Here is a 16283-nt window from a genome sequence, read left to right as displayed (position 1 = left end):
CCTCATTGGTTTTTTCTGAATAATGCTTTTAAACCAATCAAATGTTGCCTTTTCCAATACTGCCTATGATCTGCCCCTCCCCCATCCTATGCCTATAAAAACCCCAGACTCAGCCACACTGGGAGAGACAACCTGACTTAGGGTGATAGATGACCTGACTTAGGGTGAAAGATGACCTGACTTAGGGTGATAGATGACCTGACTTAGGGTGAAAGACCACCTTTCTGTCCCTTCTCCATTGAGAGCTGTTTCATTGCTCAATATAATTCTCCGACCTCATCACCCTTCGATTGTCAGTGTGATGTCATTCTTCTGGGACGTGGGGCAAGAATTCAGGACCCACTGAATGCAGGTACTCAGAAGGCTGTTAATACTGTGGCCCTCTGCAACAAGAAGCAACACCAGAGCCAAGCCCCGGCCCCGGAGCCATGGGCCAGAGTGGGGCAAGGAGCTAACTGGGCTGTTAACACACTACCATCAGTCAGGCTGCAGACAGTGGGACTAAAAGAGCTAATTACCACATTGTAACACCCCTTCTGAGGCTTCAGGGTTGTGGCCACCTCTGCCTAGGCACCACTGCATTCCCCTTAGGGTGATAGGACTGGTCCAGCCACAAGCTCTGCACGGAGCCTGCCACTGCACCAGTGCTTGAAATGGCCAGCCAGACCACACATTCGCTCGCTCACATACCCGCTTCCACTAGGGGCTGAGCACACAGTCGCAGCAGCCCCAGGATCCACACTGGACTGCAAGCCAAACGGCCCGGTGGGCCGACTAGACAGGGTGACTCCTGCTGCAGGGGCCGAGAAAAATCCTGCATCAGTATCTTGGTATCTTCTTTTGATTATATTATATTAATTTAATATTAGTACTATATTCTTAAAATATACAAAAGAGAAATAAATTTCTCACTATGGAACACACAAAGCCTTTTTAAAGAGATCTCCATCTTATTCAGTATAGGGAAAAACAAGGACAACACTGCAAATTCTTGGTAAACATTATCAAGCAAATTCCACAAGACTAGCTTAAACTCTGGATCTTTATAATAATAATTTCCAATTAACATTCACACTTAATTCATCCACTCTGCTGATGTGACATTCAACTTTGTTTATATCCTAGAGTTAGTCACACCAAAACACAAAAAAGATTAAGAAGCTTACCTAAGATCACATAACCGGTTTTGAGTAAGGCCTTTGAAATATCTTAAAGTTCCTTCTTGACAAGGGCTTTCAGGGCATTTCTAAATTAAGATTTTTCCCCCCAAATGAATGGTTTACTACATAGGATTTGCGATAACTCAAATTCTTTGATAATGCTTCAAATGGAAAATTACTAAAGGCTTACTTACATCAAACAAGAAACTTATAATTTATGGTGGCTATTGTAAAATTTATGATAAATCTCATGTGAAAATAGAATAAGGCATTTGCAATAGCTGCATCCAATTTCATGATAAAATTGTTAGCACGAATGAGGTGTTCTTTGTAAAACTTGAGACTTAAAGATTTCCGAAGTCTCTTTCAAGTACACAACTGCTGTCAGTACATGATTTTCCCCATCATACTTGCATGACTACTTTCCTTTGGCAATTATGCTTTATAATGAATATGTAAACCCAAGCCCTTTTAAATGGTGAAGTATGGCCAGCATTTGGTAGCTCAGTAAACACCTTAGCGCAAGATCCAACATTAGGCCCTTCAAGAATGTTCTATGACATGATGATAAAATGCCTCAATCCTATTCCCTGTAACAAGACTCACAGTATCAGAACAAGACTTCCTGCTGTCAAAGAACTTTCATAAGAAAGAGCAGAGTAAATGGTCTTTTTCCATTTGGATAATTTGGACAAGTGTAACAGGCCAAAGAGAGTTGAAAAGAACAGTTTAAGCCTCAAAGACAGAATGAAAACAGCAATTATAGAAGGGATAGAGAAAATGATATTTATAAAAATTTATTCGACAAATATATACTGAGCATCCACTATCTGCTAGGCAATATTCTAAGTGACAGGGATTTGGGTAGGAATAAAAGAGTCAAAGTCCCTGTCCTGGTGGAGATTTTGGTCTGGTGGGGAAAGTAGTCAGTAAGCAGATACATAAACAAAAATGTAATGTCAAGTAGTGGTAACTGGCTTAAAGAAAGAGAGCTTGGGTATGGGGTGGAGAGAGGTCGGTAGGAGAGTACAATTTTACATAGGTTGGTCAGGGAAGCATTTGAGCAGGAACCTAAATGAAGCAGGGGACTGAACCACAGAGAGATTTTGGGAAAAGGCATAACCCAAAAATGTAAAAGCCCTGAAACAGAAGCAAGCCTACCATGTTCCAAGGAACATCCAAGTGATGCAGCCAGAGCAGCATGAATGAGGCAGAGACTGGGAGAAGAAGAGATGAGAGAAACAGACAGGGAGGGGCCAGCTTCTAGACTGTAATAATAACAATAACACTCTCTAGAGCTTACTGCGTGCCAGTGCTGTTCCAGCTTTTACTTTTATTCACTCATTTAAACCTCCAGGCCGGGTGCGGTGGCTCAAGCCTGTAATCCCAGCACTTTGGGAGGCTGAGACGGGCAGATCACGAGGTCAGGAGATCGAGACCATCCTGGCTAGCATGGCGAAACCCCGTCTCTACTAAAAAATACAAAAAGAAAAAAAAAACCTCTAACAACCCTTTAGGGTAGGAACTATTATCTATAAAATTTTTAACAATGAGGAAAGTAAAACAGGGAGAGGTTAAGAAATTTGTCTAGGATGATAAAGCTGGTACGGCAGTCCCCTCTTACCCATAGTTTCACTTTCTGCAATTTCCGTTACCCAAGGTTAACCCTAGTCTAAAAATATTAAATGGAAAATTCCAGAAACAAACAACTCATAAGTTTTAGACTGTGCACATTCTGAGTAGTGTGATGAAATTTTGCATTGTCCCTTCCATCCTGCCCGGATGTAAATCATCTCTCTGTCCAGCAGGTCCATGCTGTAGATGCTCCCTGCTTGTCAGTCACTCAGTAGCCATCTCAATTATCAGATCAGCTGTCATGGCATCTCATCACGCAGCCATTTTGTCATCTCACATCATCACAAGAAGAAGAAGAAGGGTGAGTACAGTACAGTAAGATATTCTGAGAGAAAGAGATCACAATCATAAGCTATTTTGAGAGAGACCACATTCACATAACTTTTGCTATAATACATTGTTATAATTGTTCTATTTTGTTATTAGTTATTGTTTATCTCTTACTGTGCCTAATTTATAAAGTAAACTTTATCATAGGGATATATGTATAGGGAAAAAGAGTGTATGGTACGGTTCAGCACTATCCGCAGGTTCAGGTATCCACTGGGGGTCTTGAAACGTATCCCCCATGGATAAGGGGGAATTACTGTATGTACAGAGTGAACTCAGTCCTGCTCCGGTGACCATGCTCCTCAACACCACACCTTACTGTCTGTCTAAACCATACTCTGAGGATAATGGAAAGTCACTGAAGGATTTAAAGCAGGGAAGTGACATGATCTGCATTAAAAAATGATAATGATAATTCTGGCTGCTGTGTGCAGAACAGACTGTAGAAGGGCAAGAGAGGATGATGCACAATGCTTCATGCCCAGGCCAACCACCAAGCATGGGAGCCATAACCTGGACATGACTCTACTCCATCTCCATCCTACCTGTGCAGATAGAGCTACAGCTGATACAAATATCCACCTTAGTGCAAAAGGCTGTGACCCAATCTCACATTCTTCAGTTCAACAACGCTCAGTCGTGGGGGCAGGAGGGCACTCATCCTCCTCTAAGCTCTCTCCAAGTCAAACACCATCCTGTAATTTCACTGTCTACCTCCACCATACTCTTCTCCTCCCTCTCTTTATTCAAACAACTCCTGAAAGTCCAATTTTCCCCACACTCAACTTTAATCAGTCCAAATATAAAGCTCTGATTCTCCATCACTTCGTAGCTCAGTGAAACCCTTAATGCAACATGTTTACTATACCACTGGTGTTCAGTCTACATAAACCTTTATTTACCAACAAAGTTTGGCTCTGTGTCCCCACACAAATCCTACCTCAAATTGTAATCCCCATGTGTCAAGGGAAGGACTTGTAATCCCCACATGTCGAGGGAGGGAGGTCATTGGATCATGGGAGTGGTTTCCTCCATGCTGTTCTTGTGATAGCTAGTGAGTTCTCATGAGATCTGACGGTTTTGTAAGGCAGTTTTCCCTGCTTTTGCTAGCTTCTCTCTCCTGCCACCTTGTGAAGAAGGTGCTTGCTTCGCCTTCACCTTCCGCCCTGATTGTAAGTTTCCTGAGGCCTCCCCAGCCATGTGGACTGTGAGTCAATTAAACCTCTTTCCTTTATAAATTATCCAGTCTCAGGGAAGTTCTTTATAGCAGTGTGGAATGGACTAATACACCAACAAAAGTATGTTTTCCTCTTCTATATATATATCACACATTACAGGTGTAATGAGAATAACACATTACTTGATACTGATGTTGACAGGCTGCCACTGCTAGGTAACAGCTGATTTGGGTTTAAATTCCATTTCTCCCATTCGCTGGATTTATGACCTTGGGCAAGTCTTGAAAACTGCATAGACTCTGTTTTTTTTTAATCTATAAAATGACAGTAATCATACTTCAGGTCAGAAAGCTGTGAGGAGTGCACGAGTATAGTATGTGAACCTGGCATATATCAGGAGCTAAACATACGAGTTTTAAAAACCTATTTCGGGCCAGGCATGGTGGCTCACACCTGTAATCCCAGAACTTTGGGAGGCTGAGGCAGGTGGATCACTTGAGGTCAGGAGTTCAAGACCAGCCTGACCAACATGGTGAAACCCTGTATCTACTAAAAATACAAAAAATTAGCTGGGCATGGTGGCAGGTGCCTATAATCCCAGCTACTTGGGAGGCTGAGGTAGGAGAATTGTTTGAATCTCCCTTGAACCCAGGAGGCGGAGGTTGCAGTGAGCTGATATTGCGCCACTGCACTCCAGCATGGGTGACAGAGCAAGACTCTGTCTCAAAAAAAAAAAAAAAAAAAGAAACCCTATTTATTCCTTCTTTTAAAGGGAGTTATGTTTTCATTTGAGTACTCAAAAGCACAATTCACCAACTTCATTTCCTTAGCTTTTACTTTTAAAATTTATTTTATTCTAATTTCTCATAAATATACATAAATTAAAACAAAAGCATGCTCATTTACGTTTCTTGAAACTCTGCTTTCTTAATCCACAGATGCCGAAAGAACAAGCAGCACGGGTGAAGTCCTTACTGTAGGTGATTGTAAACTATGCCACTAAGAGCATAGCACAGTATCTCACACGTAGTATCTCAATGCTGCCTAGTTCTTGAATGGAAGGTCACTCAAAGCTTAAAATTCTGTCAATGAGCTTTAGGCCTGGCTTGATAAGGAACCAGATGGAGATGCCCTCATCTCCCTACACAATGAAACCAGGATCTTGAATATAGTGTTCAACTTGAGAATCTCTACCTTGTCACTATGTGTGTAAAGAGTTACCAGGAATGATAATAGCAATTTGATTACAGACCCTCCTTTCTTTCCTCTAATTATTTAAAACATACCATGCAGTCCAGGCACAGTGGCTCATGCCTGTAATCCCAGCACTTTGCGAGGCCAAGGCAGGCGGATCATGAGGTCAGGAGCTCAAGACCATCCTGGCCAATATGGTGAAACCTCGTCTCTACTAAAAATACAAAAATTAGCTGGGAGTGGTGGCAGGTGCCTGTAGTCTAGCTACTCAGGAGGCTGAGGCAGGAGAATCGCTTGAACCTGGGAGGCAGAGGTTGCAGTGAGCCAAGATGGTGCCACTGCACTCCAGCCTGGCAACAGAGCGAGATTCCATCTTAAACAAACAAACAAACAAACAAAATGCATACATTAAGCTTGCACTCAAAGATAATCTCTTTTAATAGTAAGTGAGGTTTAGGAAACTCTAGAACCTGTAGGATGTTACTTTTACATTGCACCTAAGGCTGAAAATTCAGAGAAATATAGAATCATTATGAAATATAATATTCAGTACAAAAGCATCCTTTGGTTAGGAGTAAATTATTCCTTTGATTTTAATGAGTTCATATAATATGGATGAGGAACTCTAACAGTTAACTTTATTTAAAGAAGGAAGTTACTCTTATTGAACTAAACCAAATACTTGTTGGAGCTCATCTAATCTCATCCTTAAAATATTAGTTAGAAGCATGTGGGAATGGCTGGGGGCAGTGGCTCATGCCTGTAATACCAGCACATTGGGAGGCCAAGATAGGAGGATTGCTTGATGCTATGAGTTAGAGACTAGCCTGGGCAACACAGCAAATCCTGTCTCTACAAACAATTTTTTACAATTAGCTGGGCATGGTGTCACACATCAGCAGTTCTAGCTACTTAGGATGCTGAGGCAGGAGTATTGCTTAAGCCCAGGAATTCCAGACTACAGTGAGCTATGATCATGCCACTGCACTCCAGCCTGGGCAACAGAGTGAGACCCTGTCTCTAAAAAAAAAAAAAAAAAAAACCACACACACACACACACACACACACAAAGCAGTGTGGCAATCCCCCAAAGAGCTAAAAAACAGAACTGCCATCCAACCCAGCAATTCCATTACTGGGTATATTCTCAAAACAATACAAATCATTCTATCATAATGGCACATGCCTGCATATATTCACTGCAGCACTATCCACAATAGCAAAGACATGGAATCAACCTAAATGCCCATCAATGACAAATGGGATAAAGAAAATGTAGTATATATACATCATGGGATACTATGCAGCCATAAAAAAGAAAGAGATCATGTATTTTGCAGGAGCATGGATGGAGCTGGAGGCCATTATTCTTAGCAAACTAACACAGGAACAGAAAACCAAATACTGCATGTTCTCACTTATAAGTGGGAGCTAAAAGATGAGAACTCATGGACACAAATAGGGGAACCACAGACACTGCGGCCTACTCGAGGGTGGAGGATGGGAGGAGAGAGAGGATCAGAAAAAAAAATTATTGGGTAGTAGGCTTAGTACCTGAGTGACAAAATAATCTGTGCAACAAACCCCGTGAACAAGTTTACCTACATAACAAACCTGCATATGTACCCCTGAACCTAAAACAGAAGTAAAAAAAAAAAACAAAAAGAAGCAGGTGGGAGCAGTATTTCTGAAACATTCATTGCTCCTGATCCTAAAGAACAATGTTACGAAGTGACTGGTCCCTGTGGGTCCCTCCCCAAAACTGCTTTATCAGATCAGTTACCTTTCCAGAGATGACTGCTTATGTAAGTCTTTACTAAATCATCAACATACTTTTCACTAAACTGTGCTCAGTGAGGGCACTACAGGCATTCTAGTGAGTAATTCTTTGTGAGAGTCTATTCAATACATTGCAGAAACATTAGCATCCTTGGCTCTCAGGCACTAAATACCAGTTGCACCCTACATGGCAATAAAAATTAACATCACCACCCCTCTTGAGAATCACTGATTGGCATTTAATAGCCAAAAAGTAAAAAATTTCACTGTATAAAACCAACTTGTAAGGGATTAGGATAAAACTAAAATTTTGCCCTGGAGTTGTTCCAGTTTTTAAATAATTAAAGTAAATTTTCTGCTTGCAAATTTTAGAGGTCTATAGAAAACTGGGTCAGTTTGCCACAGTTGCCACAAGATAATATATAAAAACCATGGTTTTATTCTCAAGTTAAAGTTTTGTTGTAAGACTGTCATTCAATCAACAGTCTCTAGAATATGGATGTCTATGAATACTTGCCCATATGAAATTTACCTTAAAAGTAAATCTGTTTTCACGTCACACTCCCTGAGAGAAGAACTTTAAAATTTGTCAAAAACCATGATTATTCCAGGGACAGATAACCTGCCATGAAATCTAGTTAGACTCAACCTAAGGCAATTTTCCAAAGCATTTTCTTGTAGGTAGAACCTGTACTTAACTTTACAGTAACATCACAATCCATTTAAAACAAGCAGGACCCTAAAAATTCACAATGAGGTGATTGTCTATTTATATGTAAAAGTTTTGCATGCTTTAATCTCAGCACTGATCTCTTATATCCAGTTATCAAGTGATAAATGTGCCACATAGTTTGTTAATAACTGTCCCTCATCCAGCTGGGAGGGGACCACATTTAAGAGCTTTTCAAAGTGTAAGGCAGAGAAAACTGTAAATCCCAAACAGCTGAACAAGGAAATCAGGTGACAGTGGAATTCCTTCCACAGCACTTTCCAGTATCTTACCTCATATAATCCCAAAGGTTTTAAAATCCATCATTCAAATGAGACTTAGGGAGCAGCAAGAAGAAATATGGCATTCTCCTTAAAATCATACACCTGGCCAACCCATGTGGCAGTTTCATTCATAGAAGCAGCCAGAGCTGAACTGAGGTCAAGGCAGGTCTGGAGTTCTAAGGTGGCTTTGAAAGCTCTGCAGGTCCACTTCACGGATGCTCCTGCTTCTCTTCCTCTTCCCCCAAAGTTCTAGAAATGAAATACTAGATAGGATTCCGGCAGGTCTCTAGCAAGAGGCTCTTGTCCAGTACGAATGACAATAAAAGTCACTCCTGCCTTTCATCAAGACTTATCACTGTCCAGGCATCCTAAGTGAAAAAAAATGTATCACGTCCCTTCGGCCGAGGCAGTCGTGGCCACACCCCTGTAAAGGGTACAGGATGCAATCGCCCCATCCTCCCCTCAGCTTCCTTCCTTTGCTTTTCCATGGGAGAATTCCAAAGAATGAGTTATGTGTATACACACACACACACACACACACACACACACACACACATAGACTGGGCTGATGTCAGACAAGCTGACTGCAATCACAGAAAGGGGAGCTTGCTATTTGATTTACTCAGAATACAGTGGTCACTACCTGAGAACTCCAACTTACCATTACCATAAATCAGACATAGCATTCACTTAGGTTACTGAAATGGGCTTACAGTATTTTAACTAATCCAGAGTGAAATTTGTGGACTTGTGATTTCAAACTGTGAAAATGGACTAAAGATTTTTCAAATGTATTATAGCTTTAACGAAAATCCAAACATGCAGTTATCAATTCAGAAGTTATTTTCAAACCTGACTTTTAATGTGAAAATAGATACAATCATCAATCTAGCTAATGCTCTTGTCTTATACTGGAAAGAGTTGGGGTAGGGAAATCCCCAGTTCAGATCCATCATTCTTTAATGGAGAAAGGGGCTTTCTGAAGCTGTTAGCCCACCTGGGTCAGCAGTTGCAATTACAAAGTGCTGGTTTAATGTAATCAAAGGCTATAAGACCATCTCTCTCCAGCAAACCTCCAGGAAAACTAGACAAAATGGTTTTACATGTCAAGTACATTTGCTGTGAAAAGATGCAAACTAGATTTAAGCTGTACACTACATTTGATGGCTGCAATTACCTCTCTATTATTCCCTTAACCCAGACACAGTTTGCCCTGAAACTTCGAAGGGCCACAGAGCTTTGGGCTGATTCTGGAATTGGATGAGTGAACACAGCAAGCCAGGCACTCCAGGATCACCATCACCCTGTCCAGGCCTCTTCTGGACATGTAAACCCAGCCCAGTTTTAGAACAAATCACTATGACTTTCCAGCATCCTAGAAAACAACAATAATAGCAAGTATGTTCAGAATGGCAACTATGTGCCAGGGACACATAGGAGATACTTTTAAAATAGTATCAAATGAGTGCCACTGTGCTATAAGAATAAGGTCAGTAGTGTCATTAGGCCCATGTTACAGATGATAAAACTGAGGCTCACCGAGAAGAAGTGATAACAGCCAGGATTTGAAGTCTCATCTGAAAGACACTTAAACCTGAGCTCTTTTAAGATACTCTGCCTTCCTCAAATAACACTCTTGAAAACACCAGCAACCTCACTAACTTAGGTGGCCAATGGGTCCACAGCGGGCTCAGTCACCATTGGGAGATAAGAAAAATAAATCTAGGCCAGGAACCATGGCTCACGCCCACAATCCAAGCACTTTGGGAGGCCAAAGTAGGAGGGTTGCACGAGGCCAGGAGTTCAAGATCATGGTGAGACACCATCTCTACAAAAACTTTTTTTTAACTTAGCTCAGCATGTTGGAATGCACCTGTAGTCCCAGCTACTCAGGAGGCTGAGGTGGGAGAAGCGCTTGAGCCCAGGAGTTCGAGGCTACAGTGAGCTACGATCCTGCCAGTGCAAATCAGTCTGAGCAATAGAGTGAGATCCTGTCTCTAAAAAAGAAAAAGAAAGGAGAAAAAGAAAGAATAAGAAATCCAGAAAGAATAAATATATTTCCTCTTTTTGGCATCAAAGTTGACTATAGCCTATGTACAACAAATAGACTTCTTAACAACGTAAGCCTCTCTGTTTTTATCCCCAGGCAGGGATAGAGTATGTAATCTTGAGCTCTTGACTACTTTCTAGTTATGGCCCAACAAACTCTCTGTTGGGTAGAAGAGAGACTCACCCACACTGCTTATGGTGCAGCCGTTACTATCACTCACTCCCTGGTCTCTGAATCCCACCTGCTGCTCCTACCACTCTGGTCCTGCAAGCCACGATTCTTTGCCTTCCAAATACCATAACATTTGGTACATACAACACTTTACCTGCACTCTAGGTTCTGGATCACCCTTGTATTACCAATGCCTACATGTGACAATCTATTTTTCTATATGGAGAAAACCTACTTCCCCCCAGCACAAGACACTATCATAATGGAATTAGATTTCCCAGCTAACCAAGAAAGAAACTAAAAGGCAGGGCAACAGTGGTTGATGAATGTTGGAGCTTCGATTTCAAGCCATCACACATGTATTTTTTCATTGGGATGGTAATTTTTTAAGCACAAGTAATTCAGCCAGTACTACTTTAATCATAGTAAATGATTATATGGAGAAGGTATATCCAGAGTATCATAAATTCACATATGCTTTCCTTTCTCCAAACCACACCCCGTTGTGGTGAAAGTCGAGCAAAACCAACAGCAACAAATAAAAAGGGGAAGCACATTAGTAACAACTTTTTATCAACAAAACACTCTTATGTTTTTACTTACTATGATATCATATGGTGCTAGGCACTGGAAGGTAGCTATGAACAAAATAAACATAGCCCTTGCCTTCACAGAGCTTATATTTTAGAGAGTAAAACATTAAATAAATATAAAATGAATTCTTTAATTACAATTATGACACACACAAAGGAAAAAGAAAACATCCTCAGAGTATGGATGGGCCGTCAACACGATGTGGTCAGGAGAAAAAGAGAAAGCTCACTCAAGGCATTGGCATATGAACCACGCTCTGAAGGGATGAGGCTGGTGAAGGAGAACAGCATCTAGAAATTTCAAGAATTGATGTAAAGGAGAGAAAGGGAAGCTTAAGAATGAAGGAATGGAAATTATCCCCCAATCATCTTTCCCATTTCCATCAGATCTCCTACTGCAAGCCCAACTGATTATTACAGTTTCCAACATTCAAAGCTACTGATCTAGCAAGGATGTCCATGGGTAGAAATGTGATTTATGGATGCTGAATGGATTAATTATACACAATTAAAGACATCATTTAACTAAAGTAGCTCATTTTCTAAAGCTTGCAGAATATTTATTGAGAGTAAAGCAGGGAAGAGCAAAGACATAGTCCTTAGATTACAACACAAATTGGCAATGGAAAAATTCAGCAGTGCCTCCTCCACCTATCTTTATGCTGGTACAAAAACACAAACTAGAATCAAGGTTAGCACATCAGGAAGGAACAACCTTTTTCCTGAAAATCCCATTATGAATTTCCTTTGTGTTTTGCATTTTGCATGCCTCTGAGGCTGACATCACTCATATACATTACTGCAGCCTCACAGCATGTGTCTGCCTAGCTCCTTAAGTTTTATTGGAGACTTCTTCTTCCAACCCTGTGTTCCTGAAGCAGCCAGAGGAATGCTTGTCCCGTTGTCACTCTATTTTCAGATTCCCAAAATCTTTCAATGGGAATACACATCATTCTGTGTATAAATCAGAGAGCTTTTTGAAAATATGTACAGAAGTGAGGTAGCTGCTAAAATATCAAGGGTAGGATCTCAAATCTAAACCTAGGACATATGTGTACAAAATACATGTATTTTCAAATCTGGCTTAGAAAGTAGGCCATTAAATTCACTAAAACCAATCATGACTATTATTTGTTATGTTATAATAACTGAATACATGCTAGGCCCTATAAGTGTGTACACACACTCACTTAATCCTCACAGTAACCAGAGTGACAATCCCTATGTCATAAGTTAAGAAAACTAGGGGATAGATTGAATGACCTGTTCACAGAAGATCACATAGCTAGAAACTAGCTGGATTTCAAATCTTGGGTCTATATGACATCAAAGCTTACCCATACTTTTGCCACTCTTCTACAGCTTCCCCCCCACAATAACTACCTACCATTCACTGAATGTCAAGAATTACGCTCAGTAATTAAGAATCATCCACTGAAAGAATTCTCACCGTAATTCTGAGAAGTGTCCTCAGCCCCTAGATGAGGAAACGGAGCTCAGAGAATTCCAGTAACTTGACCAAAAGAACACCACAGCAAGGCTGAAAGGTGCAGAGGGAGATTTCCCAGAACCCTGCACAATTTCAGGAGAAATCTATGTGGTACGATGAGTTTAGTAAAAGTAATTAAGGACTTGTTACTTTCTCAGGGTTGTTCAGTTTTATCTGGGAAATTATCAATATGTTTTGGAAGAGAAGAAAATACCCAAAGGACTGATTTCCTCATCTTAGGCGGACAAGGAAATCCCTCTAGGAATGTTCATTTAAGCCAAAATATCAGCATTGTGATCCATTACTTCCATACACAAAAATAAATGACCCTCAGTTATCTATGTTTAACAGATCAGTACCCACAAGCAGATGTAATGTGCCAAAAACTCTGAAAGCTATACACCAATTAGAATAAATGTAGTTCTTTTCCCTTCACCTACTTCCACCACAGAATTAAAGACCCAGCTATAGTAGTATCTGCTTTATTTGACTGGCATATGTCTTGAAGCTCTTAGGATGTAATATTTTTCCTCATGGGAGAATTTCATATTAATATCTATGAGTATTATATTTTTCCTTAATGGTGAACTTTGTGTTAACATTGCATTAACTCCATATTAATGGAAACACGTATGTTTCCAAGTGAAATATTAAGGGGTTTAAATGCAACCCCTCTTCTCTAATTCAATTTATAACTCTTTAAATGCACAGTTAATGGGTTCTTCAGCTATGTTATTTTTCATTCCAAATTAAATTATATTATTATAAACCAGGGAGAATTTAAGAATAAGTTTTAAGCATGCAAAAATCTTCAATTAAGATGAAACTACTTAGTAGAGAAGGATGTAAAATTACTTTACCTGTATATTTATGTTGTTTCTGTCTGTAAAATGGGAACATTACCCTTTTCCAATAATGCTTTGCATATAGCAATGAACACAATAATATACCCTGGAGATGCTCTCCTGAAATAACACATTCAGAGACTCTAACAGATTCACATTAGTGAACAAAATTGGCATTTATACTTTACCACCATACCGTATGATTCAGAATTAAACATATCACACAGATTCCCACATGCTGAAAGAGTAGTTCTTAAATTTTACTGTGTCTTAGAATCATCTGGGACTCATGTTTAAAATTCAGACTCCATAAAGCAAACCACAGAAATTGTGATTCAGTAGGTATAGGATGGGTTTTAGGAGTCTGCATTTTTTAATTTTTAATTTTTGTGGGTACATGGTAGGTGCATATATTTACATGGTACATGAGATATTTTGATACATGCATACAATGCATAATAATCACATCAGGGTAAATGGGGTATTCATCACCTCAAGCATTTATCCTTTCTTTGTGTTAAAAATAATTCAGTTATACTCTTAGTTACTTTTAAATGTACAATAAATTATTGTTGACTGTTGTCACCCTGCTGTGCTATCAAATGCTAGATCTTATTCATTCTATCTAACCATATTTTTGTACACATAAACTATCTGCACTTCCCCACAACCCACTACCCTTCCCAGCCTCTGGGAACCGTCATTCTATTCTCTGTCTTCACGAGTTCAATTGTTTTCATTTTTAGCTCCCGCAAATAAGTGACAACATGTGAAGTGTGTCTTTCTGCCTCTGGTTTATTTCAGTTAACATAATGACCTCCAGTTTCATCCATGTCACAAATGACAGGATCTCATTCTTTTTCATGGCCGAATAGTACTCCATTGTGTGTGTGTGTGCGTGTGTGTGTGTGTGTGAATATATGTGTGTGTATATATGATACATATATATATATATATCACATTTTCTTTTTCCATTCATCTGTTGATATAAACATAGGTTGCTTCAAAATCTTGGCTATTGTAAACAGTGCTGCAGCAAACAGTGCAGATATCTCTTTGACACACTTATTTCCTTTTTTTTGCCTATATACCTAGCAGTGTAATTGCTGGATCATATGTTAGTTCAGTGTTCACTTTTTAGGAACCTCCAAACTGTTTTCCACGGTGGTTGCACTAGTGTACATTCCTGCCAAGGTGTACAAGGGTTCCCATTTCTTCATATCTTTGCCAGCATTTTAAAAGCCATTTTAACTGGGGTGAGACGATATCTCATTGTAGTTTTGATGTGTATTTCTCTGCTGCTAGATATATTGGAAGTTCATTGTATGTTCTTTTCTCCTGCTGCTTTTAGCATCCTTTCTTTATCCTTGACCTTTGAAAGTTCCATTATTAAATGTCTTGAGGTAGTCTTGTTTTAGTTAAATCTACCTGGTGTTCTATAACCTTCTTGTATTTGAATACTGATATCTTTCTCTAGGTTTGGGAGGTTTTCTGTTATTATCCTTTTGAATAAACTTTCTACCACTATTTCTCTCTACCTCCTGAATAAGGCCAGTAACTTAGATTTGCCCTTTTGAGGCTGTTTTCTAGATCTTGTAGGCCTGCTTCATTCTTTTTTATTCTTTTTTGTCTCCTCTGACTGTGTATTTTCAAATAGCCTGTCTTCAAGCTAATTCTTTCTTCTGCTTGATCAATTCTGCTGCTAAGAGTTTCCGAGGCATTCTTCAGTATGTCAGTTGCATTTCCAACTCCAGATTTCTGCTTGACTCTTTTTAGTTATTTCAAGCTCTTTGTTTAACTTATCTGATAGGATTCAAAATTCCTTCTCTTTGTTTACTTGAATTTCTTTTAGTTTCCTCAAAACAGTCACTTTGAATTCTCTGACTGATCACAAATCTCTGCCTCTCCAGGATTGGTCACTGGTGTCTTATTTAGTTCTTTTGGTGAGGTCATGTTTTCCTGGGTGGTCTTGATGCTTGTGAATGTTCTTCAGGGTCTGGGCATTGAAGAGTTAGGTATTTATTGTAGTCTTTGAGTCTGGGCTTGTTTGTACCTGTCTTTCTTTGAAGGTATTCCAGATATTTAAGTGACTTGGGTGTTGTGATCTTAAGTTTTTGGTCACTGCAGCCACATCTTCATTACAGGGCATCCCAAGCCTAGTAACAGTGTGACTCTTGCAGACTCCTATAGGTACCACCTTGGTAGTCTCGGATAAGATCTAGAAGAATTCCGTGGATTACCTGGTAGAAACTCTTGTTCTCTTCCCTTACTCCTCCTAAACAAATGGAGTCTCTCTCTCTCTCTCTCTCTCTCTCTCTCTCTCCCCCCCCCCCCCCCCTCTCTCTCTCTCTGTGTGTGTGTGTGTGTGTGTGTGTGTGTGTCTGATGAGCTCTCTGAACTTAAGAGAGGAATGACACACAGACTCCTGTTATCACTACCACTGGGACTGCACTGGGTCAGACCTGAAGCCAGCACAGCACTGGGTCTCATCCAAGGCACATGTTAACCACTGCCTGGCTACCACCTCTGTTCACTCAAGGGCCTAGGGCTCTACAATAAGCACAAAACAAAGCCAGCCAAGCTTGTGTATTTTCCTTCAGGGTGGCAAAATCCCCCCAGTCCTGGGCAGGTCTAAAGATGCCATCTAGAAACCAGGGCCTAGAGTAGGAAACCTTAGGAATCTACTTGATGTTCCATTCCACTGCAGCTGAGCTGGCACCCAAGCCACAAGACAAAGTCCTTTCACTCTGCCCTCATCTTTCCACAAACAGAGGCATTTCTCCCTATGGCCACTACTGCCCTAGGTCCATGGTAAGCACTGCCTGGCTACTGCTGATATTCAGTCAAGGCTTACAAAGCTCTTCAG

General features: G+C 40.2%; 1 protein-coding gene across 2 annotated transcripts in view; it reads right to left on the bottom strand.

Annotated features, from left to right (window-relative positions):
* Nucleotides 1-16283, bottom strand: part of HECW2 (HECT, C2 and WW domain containing E3 ubiquitin protein ligase 2) — a 389957-nt gene that overhangs the window by 157330 nt on the left and 216344 nt on the right. Inside the window, exon 1 of one of the 2 annotated variants that reach the window (XM_033230786.1) lies at nt 8279-8649. The exons of the other annotated variant lie outside the window; for it this stretch is intronic. The gene's annotated coding sequence lies outside the window, so the exon portion shown is untranslated. Of the gene's footprint in view, nt 1-8278; nt 8650-16283 lie in introns of those variants that run through there. 2 annotated transcript variants of the gene reach the window in all.

The sequence above is a fragment of the Trachypithecus francoisi genome, unplaced genomic scaffold, assembly GCF_009764315.1.
Source record: "Trachypithecus francoisi isolate TF-2019V2 unplaced genomic scaffold, Tfra_2.0 Lachesis_group13, whole genome shotgun sequence".
NCBI classification, from domain to species: Eukaryota; Metazoa; Chordata; class Mammalia; order Primates; family Cercopithecidae; genus Trachypithecus; species Trachypithecus francoisi.
Note: the sequence above shows the minus strand (reverse complement) of the source record. Positions and strands in the feature narration are given on the sequence as shown.